Genomic DNA, 11387 nt, shown 5'->3' with positions numbered 1-11387 from the left:
CCCCTGGAGCTTCAATAATGATTAATTGTGGGGGTGCCAATAAAAATGCACTACTGAGGAAAACAACAAAAACAAAAAAAAACATGAAGTATCCCCATGTTTTAGCTCCAAGTATCAAAAATTCAATAATCTTTATATAATGTATGTAATGTATAGCCAGCCTGAGAGCCTTTTATATATATATATATATATATATATATATATATATATATATATATATATATATATATATATATATATATTTTTTTTTTTTTAATTCAGTAAACAATTCTCCACACTGTGCATCATCTTCCAGACAGGCTCATTACATCTCTGGTTGTTTTTTTGTTTGTTTGTTTTACGTATGATCATCATTATTATTATTATTATTATTATTAGTGAATATGTGCATTTTCAGGCATGTAGCTCTTTTGTCCGATTTATAACATACCTTTGTCTCAACAAACCGTTTATAACATACCGTTGTTAAATGACAAAACTCTAGTGTGTTTCACCTCATATTTATACTCCAGGGAAAAAGGAAGTCATGGATGTCTGATTAAAAGTTCCTAAACACTTTTTCTAATGTGAACTTCAAAAAGTAAAACAGAAATGGGAAATGCTTCGTTACATTTTGTTCATATGAATTTCTAGGGTGTCAATAATTGTTACACCAGAATTCCAGTGTGCCAATAATTGTGTAACTCTGGAGTAATTTTTTTTTCTGGAGCTGATTGTGTGAAAACAATGCAGCATAAGGACGGTTTTTATTCCGATTCAGACATTAATACATTGGAAGGAATACAGGCTTTTCCAGAAACAGGCTTTTCCAGAAACAATTGTTTAGAAACAATTTTACAGAAGCAAAATTGTTTCTAAACTGGCAGATTTGAATATATTTGGGATTTGAATATTTGAATATCTATTTTTGTGATTGAATATCTATCCATAATAATGTGCTGATATATATATTTTTTTCACAGCAATAATTAGAGAGCAATGGCTCAAGAGCCATAACAAGTCCATATGTTTGAGCAGCTCATACCCTCTAAAGGGGTAGCACTGTATGCAAAAGGACAGGTCTAGGGGTCAGAGATCATGGGTCAGGGGTCAGGCTCCGTCTGTGAGGCTCCCTGCAATTTTACTAGAGCTGTGACACTGCAGGCACCAGCCAGACAGATTCCTCGGCAGATCCCTCCTGGAGCATCCTTCACCTTTGAGACTCTGAACTTACACCCACTGCATTCTTATAAATTCCAGTCAGAACTCAGTGAGACTCCATCACCTGTGATCCGATGGCCAGACGGGATCTGCTGAGGAATCTGTCTTACTGGTGCCTGCAGTGTCACGTATACACACGGCCCGTTTTGGGAATATAGTCCATTTTCGAGTGAGGTTACCGCCATCTGGCCGCTGATTTTGGTTTGAGAGGTCAAAATGAGCATAAAGGCTGAACAACAAGCTAAACATGGCCACTGCTGGAGACGCTCATGATTTCCCGTTACTGAGCTCTGATATCTTTGCGTCAGCCGATGTCCTAGGCTCCTATCTATAGCCACTGTGACTCCACAAAAGAGTGAAATGGGCCTAAAAATACGCTATAGCCAGCCTGAGAGAGGCATAAACCCACTCCCCAAACTCCCCACCGAGTCAAAAATAGAGGCAGGAAGGCTATTTCTGGCCTAGAGCAATGCAGAAGCAGCAAGCGGGACTTCCATCTCTCACTTGCTCCTGGCACAGACGAGTGGAACTCAGTTTCCACTGAGGCAAGTGAGTTAGCAGCCTCCGATTCCACAGTGGACACCTGTGCTTTTTCTTCTTTAGATAACAATCCTGAAGCCTGGTGCATTTATTGCTGTCTGTTTCTACCATCCTCAAAGTTCAAAACATCTCTCAGAGTACCTCACACTGTAACTTCAATCAATAACAGTTTGTCTTCGAGGTCACTGGGTTCACTGAGCCTATGTACTGAAAAGAGGATGTTTTTTCCTGACATTGTCCAAATGTACTTTGATACAAAGTCTTCCAAATGAAATCTATTGAAATATATACAAAATACTACAATCAAAATAACACACATGGTAGATGAGAGCTAACGCTTAGTGTTCTTCAGAAACCACTTTTGTAGTATGTGCTAGATCGTGTAAAGAATTTGCTGTACCATGTATCATTGTTCCATTAATATAAACATTTGAATGATCATTTGCATTAGAGCTGGCACTATTGTCAGGCACATTGTCTGTTATAGAAAATGAATCGACGATTTCTGACCAATCAGATTCAAGAATACAGCAGCGCTATGGTATAAATGTTTTTATTTATTAACAGTCCCAGTGCTTTTAACAGTAATTGGAACTGTTACATTAAACATTTCCAGGCCCAGAGAATAGACATTCATAAATGTCTCAGACGTGGGCTTAGTGTGGCAGATCACCAATCATGTGGTTTGAGAAAGTGATAAAAGGAACAGAGGGAAAAGAGACCACTTGATGTGGCTTTTGTTATCTGGATAATGTAGATTTACGCCTAGGAACTGCTGCAGTAATCATAAAGACTAGCCTGGGCTCATCCCAGGACTCTTATTCACAATATGCATGGACTAAATGTCCTTTTAACACACTTAGTACTGTCTGACTTTATAATGTACAATTATATAATGATTTATAATTTCATTATCCAGTATCACTCAGAAGAGGTTGTGTTCCCTTTTACATCTAGTTTCTTTCAAGGTTTCTTCCTCATGCAACTGTCACCTCTGGCTTGCCTATTAGTGATCAAAATCTACAGCTGGATTTCTGTAAAGCTGCTTTGTAACAATATCTATTCTTAAAAGTGCTATACCAATAAAAATCAACTGAGCTGAACTTAATACCAGCGTTCATAAGGCTACATGACACCTGCACAAGCGTAAGGGCCAAAACAAAATATAAATAACCCTGCCATTAAGGTGTAATGGCACTGCCATAATTATTAATAAAAATCAAATAAATTAAAAGCAGTCTTTAATGACAGCTTACACCTATTGGAATTAGCATTATGTAGGTTTAAGACAGTTGTCACGAAGGATTATGGAAGGCGAAAACTAATTTAGATAGTGAAAAATATCCTTGGTATTCTCAGCATGAGGATAACGTGCTTCTTCCAAGAGCCTGCTCTGTGAACTCAGGCAAAAAAATAGTCAAAATCAAAGAGTTTAAAGTAAGGCTGGTATTTTACGTTTTCAGAAACATGGCAAATTCCAAACAAATCTGCGAATAAAGTACAGTGCAATAGAAAAACTTGGGGAAAAAAAAAACAGAATAAAGGGCGTGACAGCTAAATACGTTTCTTAGAATTAGGCTCAAGATTCTGATTAGCTTGTAGATCAAAGTTGATTTTTCCCCCAGTGCACTAATCATAATCAGTCTCAAAAACCTATCACAGGACAAAGTTACCGAAGCATGTGATGAGACATGACACGTGCAAAAATAATCAATGGGCTTCATAAGATATCCAGTGCTACCATTTCTGGGATATTAATACAATCTTGTCTGTCTATAAATACAGGGCAATGTATTTATAATAAGCAAACCATTGCATCTCCATTGCGTCGTGGCAAAATATTACGATCCGGTTGCCACTTTTAGCCCAGTGAAGACAAAGTTGGTCTATATTTAGGCCACCCAGCGGATGCTCTCCGACCTAAGGGGGATATTTCGGTGGTCGACCTTGGAGCTGGTGGAATATTTTCCACAGTGAGTGTTGGCTGCGTATAAATATCGAGCTCCGACGGCTTGCTGAAACACACCTCATGAACGCAATGCATTGCACTTGTTACCCAAACCGTGCCACCAGGGGCGAGGAGGGGGTCTGCTGCTTATATCTGTCCACTTGTTGTGGAAAAAAGCCTCTGAACAGGTGCAGCGCGCTAACATTTCGAGGCCTGTTCCAGTTCCATCCACCCCACCCTGTTTTTCCACCCTACTTTGTGAAGCCTGTTTTCCGTAGCTGGATGGCTGCGGCCTGCTCCCTGCACTTTGCTTTCCATACCGTGGCCTTTAACCCCAGAGGTCAAGTAGCGGCACCGCTCTGGTGTAGGCGCCTGTAGTGTTGACCCGGCTCGTCAAACACACAGTTCACTTTCCCTAGGTGCATAAATCTCCTTTCGTTCCTGTCACTCAGCACTGAGCTCTATGTCATTGTTACAGGAATGAAAATAGAAATAAACAATTATGCTTCATTCAGCATATCTGATACTCTTACTGAGAAATTAACTGTCTATCCTTCATATTATGCCACTGACATTTCACATGAATACTGTGTTTACAGTGTGATTACATTCAGGGGTGTGTGGGTTATTGGGGGCGCTGAGGATGTTGCACCACCCTCTAGTGGGACAGGATGAATATGACATTTAACTGATTATTATTATTATTATCATTATTATTATTATTATTCCTTTTGCTACTTAATCAAATATTCACTGAGGAATACTTGAAATAGCTCAAGATGTATTAAGTGCAATTAAAATGTTTTAGTTCATTCAAAATCAGTGAGGCAAAATTCAGTAGATTTCACATTTGGAAACTTCAAAGTGAGTGAACAATTACCACACGTTATTTTATACAACATAACATGCTTCTGAAATGAAGCAAATTAGAAATCCATAATATTGTTAGCTATCAAATATTGATAACAAAAACAAACACTGACAACAAAAGGTTAAATGGAGATTTGCTTCATTAAAGCAATAAAATAATACTCAAACGTTGTGATAATGTTAACAGCAAACGTATCTGATACAAAGAGGAAAGGAGGCATGTATTATTATTATTATTATTATTATTATTATTATTATTATTAGAATTGCAGTTGTTGTTTCTCTTATTTTAAGAGAGAGCCATACTGATAAAACAAAAAAAAGCTCTATTTGCCCTCCAATTCAATGTGTATGTGCAGTTTTTTTTTTTTTTTTTTTTTTTGGATTCAGCATTTAAAAAGAAGAAGTTTTTCCACCTGTTCCTCTCAGTACCATGTAACACACTTCACCCTGACAAGCCCTTGTGGGGAAAGTGCCTATAGTGCCTATAGTGTGTGTATGAATACACACCCAGAGCAGTGAGAGCAGAGCCTAACCTTCCACATGAAGGTCAGTGTGGAGAAGAAGAGGCGATGGCATTCGCTGCACTAATTAAACCAAACCAGGTGCTTATCTCTGAAGAGCTTCACACAAGAAACCTGAGAATAGAACAAAATTTAGGAAAAAGGTAGCACATAGATGAAGTTTATTCACATTTGATAAAGTAAATCAATAAAATATCCTGGTCAGGGTAGCGGTGAATCTAGAGCCTACCCCGGAAACACTGGGGGAGGAGCGGGAATACACCAGGCCATGGCGGGGCACCAGCAGTAGGTATAAAGGATGTTACTGAGTGTCAAGACTGGATTTATTATTCATCATTCATTCAGGGGCTTTGGTGGAAAAACTACATGTTTACATCAAGCAAATTCTCTGAATAGGACACAAATGAATACCTCAGTGACCAAAAGGTCTTCATTGAGAAACTAAAAATATTAACTGTGAAAATTTGTTTAAGGAATACTTTGGCAAAAAAATCTAATAATTACTAAAATGGAATTATCTCACACAAAATATTTTCCATACATACATGGCTACAAAATGCGAATACACTATATGGCCAAAGGTTTGTGGACACCTGACCATCACACCCATATGTGCTTGCTGAACATCCCATTGCTGCTATGTTAGTGTCCACTCTTCTGGGAAGGCTTTCCACTAGATTTCGGAACGTGGCTGTGGGGATTTGTGATCATTCAGCCACAAGAGCATTAGTGAGGACAGGTACTGGTTTGCCTCACGGGAGTTCTTGGCAAACCAGGTCTTCATGGAGCTCGCTTTGTGCACAGGGGCGTTGTCATGCTGGAACAGGTTTGAACCTCTTAGTTCCAGTGAAGGAAATTGTAATGCTACAGCACTATTGTGTTATACATTCTATACAATTGTGAGCTTCCACATTTGTGGCAACAGTATGGGGAAGACACAAATAAGGGTGTGATGAACAGGGGTCCACAAAGGTTGTTCAGTATTGTCAAATAGACTTGTCGCAGTGGTTTAGGACACAAAGTGATGTAAGGGTGAAGGCTAACACATTCTTCTTCTGAGACACCATTAAGTTATAACTGTGTGTTTATCTATTATTTGTCAGCTACATTATCCTTGTAACTCCAGTACAACTAAAGAAGTAAACTTTAGACACCAAGCATGTCTTGGATGATCGACTACATTTGCAGTAAGTGGAAGACTCCTGAACAAATGCTGAACAGGAGATGAAGATGCAAACAGACCAGAAAATCTTCTAGATGTGGAAATAAACTATTATTAATGGAAATAAACACTGAAGTCTTTCAGAACTGGTATGCTTTCTTACAGTGTACTACTGGGCCAACACACTCTCCTGTACACACACACACACACACACACACACACACACACACATAAAGTTTATATCCAACACAAAGCCCCAGCTTGACAAAGTACAGCATCCCAGCCTTTCCCATTAGCAAACGAATGTATGCGTCATGGTTATCACTTACGGCCGTTTATTAACCGCACTGCACTGTGTGTCGTGGTGCAGTAACTCAGCTCCTCTGCCACCTGCGGCTGCTGGAGGGCACGTTCAGACCTGATGTTGCCAGTGTGCCGGTTCAGGAGCGTCTGCGTGTTTCTGCGCAGGCTGAGATCTCCCAGGAGGCTGTGTGTTTTCTCAGACACCCTCGTCGGCTTCCAGCTCCAGCACCTCTAAAGCCAGTTATTGCCCAGGCAACCAGCAATTGTGTCCAGGCTCTCCTGGCCCCCAGCAGGGCTGCTGTGCCCCCCATTCTCCTCAGCAAAGGAGTCTCCCCACTTTAGGAGATTGTCAGGAGCGTATTCAGCGGCGGTAATTAAGCCACACTAAAGAAAGTGCACCCAGAAACCATGCACTTCTCCCCTTTATCCCTTGTTCCCTACACATATACAGGAACAGGAGCAGAAACGCCCTGCTTTTATCACTAACTTATGATAAAATGCATAAGTATACATGAATTTGTAAAAACAATAAACTACAACTAATTGATCAGTCAAACCCCAACAGTTTATATATGCCTACACTTTTTGCTGTACTAGATAAAATTATTTGCATTAGCAAAAAAAAAAAAAAAAAAAAAAAAAGGAACTCTTTAAACATGTTTCTTAATGTCTTCTTAATGTCTTAATGTAGATAAGGCAACTCACAGTCCTTTTGACATTTTAGAACTTTTGGCCGTGTTGGTGTTCGCTTTTTTCCCCGCATTTCATCTTCAGCTTAACATGCATGCTCTAAATGTTACTGTTTATGTGTTTGACATAAGAGTTTATGATCTACTGTTACCACCTACTTAGCATGCTCATGTGAGTGTTTTCAAATTGTATTTGCTATTTGTTACTTTCTAAAATATCTGTGTAAGTGTGGACTGGGCCATACTCTGCACCTGCTCAGTAGCATCCTCTGACTGTCTACAGAAGAACAACAACTTCTTCACAGCTTTAAGGACAAATCAGATTTTGGGAAAGATCCAGGAAACATTCTGAATTATGGTTTAATATGTATGGGGAAAAAATTGTGGCAAAAAGAGTTTCCACTCAGTTCTTTCCAGGAAAACTTTGGCACAAAGATGCAGCTCAAAGATCCACGCACATCAGCTGTTCTTCATGTGATTGACACTTTTACGCATCCGCTCATGAATACATTAACAAATAAAAGGCTTTATCTGGTGCATTGTACAACTACATGAGTTCTTTACTACAGTATGTGAGAAGCTGATCTGCAAAAATGTACTTATATCTCCCACTTACTTAAGGAATTGTGACCAATGGGGTTGGTTGAAACATTTTGGTCCTTTGATTTTATTTTACATATCCTCTGATGTTATATTTGCTTATTATGAATAATTAACAGACAAATGTACCTATCATGTGTATAAAAAATAAATAAATAAATAAATTTTTTAAAAAAAACTTGAGCTTAATAATATTTGACTCATTTACTAAATAAATAAATAAATAAATAAATAAATACAAATGTTTACAGCTGACCCCATTCTCCCTTATAAAGCACATAGCTAACATGGACGTTTGTTTCAGCATGAGGTGTTGTTAGCTAGCGATAACCTCCTGTGGTAAAGAATGCTACAAGCAGTGCAGCACTTCTCTTCTAACTCTTACAGTGTTCTCTGTTCTCTTTGTTTCTCATTAAGGATATAATCTTTGTATTGAAGAGCAGATATTAGATTATTATATATTGTGACAGATTTAGCCTTAGCAGGATTAGCACCGTAGGTTACGGTCTCTAACGTATTAACTAAGTGAGTTTAATCAAAGCAGAAAATGTAAGTAGGATGGGTCAGTGGTTTTATTGAGGGGGAAAAACTGCTACAAATACATCATATAAGTAACCTATTAAACCTCAAACAGCGTTACAGCTTCAAAACTCCACATTGGTGTTAGCATCATATCAATCATCGTTATTACTGTTATATCATCATTATTACGTCATGAATGCATATTTCCATTGAGATAGCTCTCTCTCTAGCGCGCACACACACACACACACACGCCTTGCAGTCACTGGATCAATGATGGAGCCGCTATGTTGTGAGGTGTCCTTCTCTTTGTCTCCACAAGCAAGCTCCTACTAACAGCTACAGGAAAACAATGAGTCTCTCCTGAGCAAGAAGCCATGTGTCCTCATATATCCACTGACGTCCATATAATGCTTGTTTCTCCACTTCGAGCTCCAAAGGAGATGCTGAGTGATTGATTTCTCCAGCTCCTGCTTCAGCCTGCAGGACTCCGGGCCCACAATGCGGGAGACACACACGTATGGAAATGATCCGCTTTGTATCGTTCTCAAAGGGAGCCAGGAAAAAAAAAGTAAAAGCAAAGTGCCATATATAAAAAGTTTAAAAACCTACGTGTTATGCTACAGCAGTGAACATGAATATTATTTGCACGTGGTATATTACAAACACTTAGAAAATAGCGTTGATAGTAAATAAGTAAAAAAGTTTGGGGAAATGGGTCACGCAGCCGCAGGTCATTGTTGAGTTTGAACAGTGAAAGGAACGTCCAAAGATTTCTGCAGTTTTTAGTCCAAATACTCTCTTCTCTCTGTGTTTAATTATGAGAACATGACTCTCATTCAACAGTCACACCACCTGCAGCTTTAAAAACCCTTATAATCCTTATTAACACCCTTATAAAGCCAAATAAACACATTACTGCACACACATACACCAAATGCAATTATTATTATTATTGTTATTATTATTATTATTGTTATTATTATTATGTTTGCCATTATACTGTCATCTAGAAATGTCACAAAAAATGATCATTCTCCAAAACGCAATCTTTTGTGACAGTTACAAAGCACACTTGGCGGTAGGCATGTGCCGATATTACATTTTCATTCCAATAACTGCTTAAGCTCTTACTATAACCTCTTAAAATATTATAGCAATATTATAAACATGACTACATATTACCTTCACCTGTTCTCATCATTAGTGACGCCACGAGTGCCACAGTGTGGCAGCTGCAATCCTTGAAATAAGCCCAGATCTGACAGGTACAGTGGATATAAAAAGTCTATACACTCCTCTTAAAATTGCAGGTTTTTATGATGTAAAAAAGTGAAACCAAGTGAAAAACAAATGGAAATGTTGTTTGGGGGTCAGGGGTGAAAAAGCAATAACCTGGTCACATAAGTATGCACACCCCTTAACTTTTGCTTGTAATACAGCACTCGGTCTTTTTGGGGAAGATTCTACCAACTTAGCACATCTTCATTTGTCAGTTTTGTTCCACTCTTCCTTTTAAAAATGCTCCAGATCTACCAAATCGTGAGGGAATCTCCTGTGCACAGCCCTCTTCAAATCATTCCAAAGCTTTTCTATAGAATTTATATGTGGGCTCTGATTGGACCATTTCAAAATGTTGATCTTCTTCTGAAGCCATTCCTTCGTTGACTTTTGTTTTTGTGTGTGCTTTGGGTCATTATCGTGCTGGAAGTTGACATTTTTCTTCATCTTCAGCTGTCTAACAAAGGCCTGCAGGGTTTGTGTCAAAATAGATTGGAATTTGGAGCCATCCATGATTCTCTTTATCTTGACTAGAGCCCCAGTCCCAGCTGAAGAGAAGCAGCCCCATAGCATGATGCTGCCACCACCATGCTTCACTGTGGCTATGGTCTACTTTTTGTGCTAAACATATCTTTTAGAATTATGCCTAAAAAGTTTTAACTTGGTCTCATTAGACAATAACACATTTTACCAGGCAGGCTTGGATGGTTTTTTTTCTGGAAAATCCTACAGAACAGCTGAACTTTATTTGGAGTTAATCTGAATCACTTTATTAATGACAGGTGTATGATATTTCATTTTAAACCTCAGTTTAATGAATGTGATTGGTTAATCCTGAGCACAGTCACACCACAGGCATCCATTTTAAAAGGGTGTGCTTACTTATGCAACCAGGTTATTGCAAGTTTTTCTTTTGCTTTTTTTCCCCCAAAACATTTCTATTTGTTTTTTCATTTAAATTTTGTTGGTTGCTGTATCACATTACAGGTCAGAAAAGATTGGTTTTGCAATTGTAACAGGGGTGTGTAGACTTTTTATATTCACTGTATATTACACCTATACAATTTACTGCAGCATTGTAGATATTCTGTAGATATTTTGACTAAATTCCTTGAATTTTAGAAGCCAGTGCAATAACATCATTAAATGGACATTTATTCTGCACAAATCCATAATAATTACTATCCATAATAATTACGTGGTGTCACTGCTTTTTCTGTCACTCTGTGTCTAAACATTTTAGCATCTTAACCATAAAGGAAACTTTATCTTAAGAGTGCAAATGCTACTTGAAAAGGCTTCCTACTTCAGGAGCCGCCTTTAATATGGAACGCATGAGCAGTGACAATATTTCATATTTATTTAAAGTGCCCTCGCAACAATATTGATCGGCACATGCCTCCTTTACAGTATATAGGCAAATTAAAATACTAGGACAAAATCCCTACTGATTAGAACCAATGTGCAACATTTTTACCTGCTTGTACTGTAACGATGATCTCACTTTCTCACTCAAGGTTTAAACCCAGCAATAATAACGAGGTAAAAGCTCAGTCTCAATCTTACTATTCATATGTACAAGTTTCAATTCTTTCCATTAAACCGCCTCTTATAAACAGTAACGCTTGTACTAAGACTCCAGCACATAAAGGCAGAGGCTTCATTTCTCTGGTGTGTTTGTTGCACAACTTCATATTACAAACACTGTTATGAGTTATGGACACACAGGATAGAGGACAAGCAGACAT

At 38.3% G+C, this 11387-nt stretch overlaps 1 protein-coding gene across 1 annotated transcript in view; it reads right to left on the bottom strand.

Annotated features, from left to right (window-relative positions):
• Positions 1-8386: 8386 nt before the first annotated feature.
• LOC113546746 (E3 ubiquitin-protein ligase RNF166) overlaps positions 8387-11387 on the bottom strand; it is a 29941-nt gene continuing 26940 nt past the window's right edge. The window contains exon 6 of the mRNA XM_034299691.2: positions 8387-11387. This exon is cut by the window's right edge and continues 2228 nt beyond it. The gene's annotated coding sequence lies outside the window, so the exon portion shown is untranslated.

Source organism: Pangasianodon hypophthalmus, chromosome 25 (assembly GCF_027358585.1).
Source record: "Pangasianodon hypophthalmus isolate fPanHyp1 chromosome 25, fPanHyp1.pri, whole genome shotgun sequence".
Taxonomy (NCBI): domain Eukaryota; kingdom Metazoa; phylum Chordata; class Actinopteri; order Siluriformes; family Pangasiidae; genus Pangasianodon; species Pangasianodon hypophthalmus.
The sequence above is the reverse complement of the archived record's forward strand: the minus strand, read 5'-3'. Positions and strand labels throughout refer to the sequence as shown.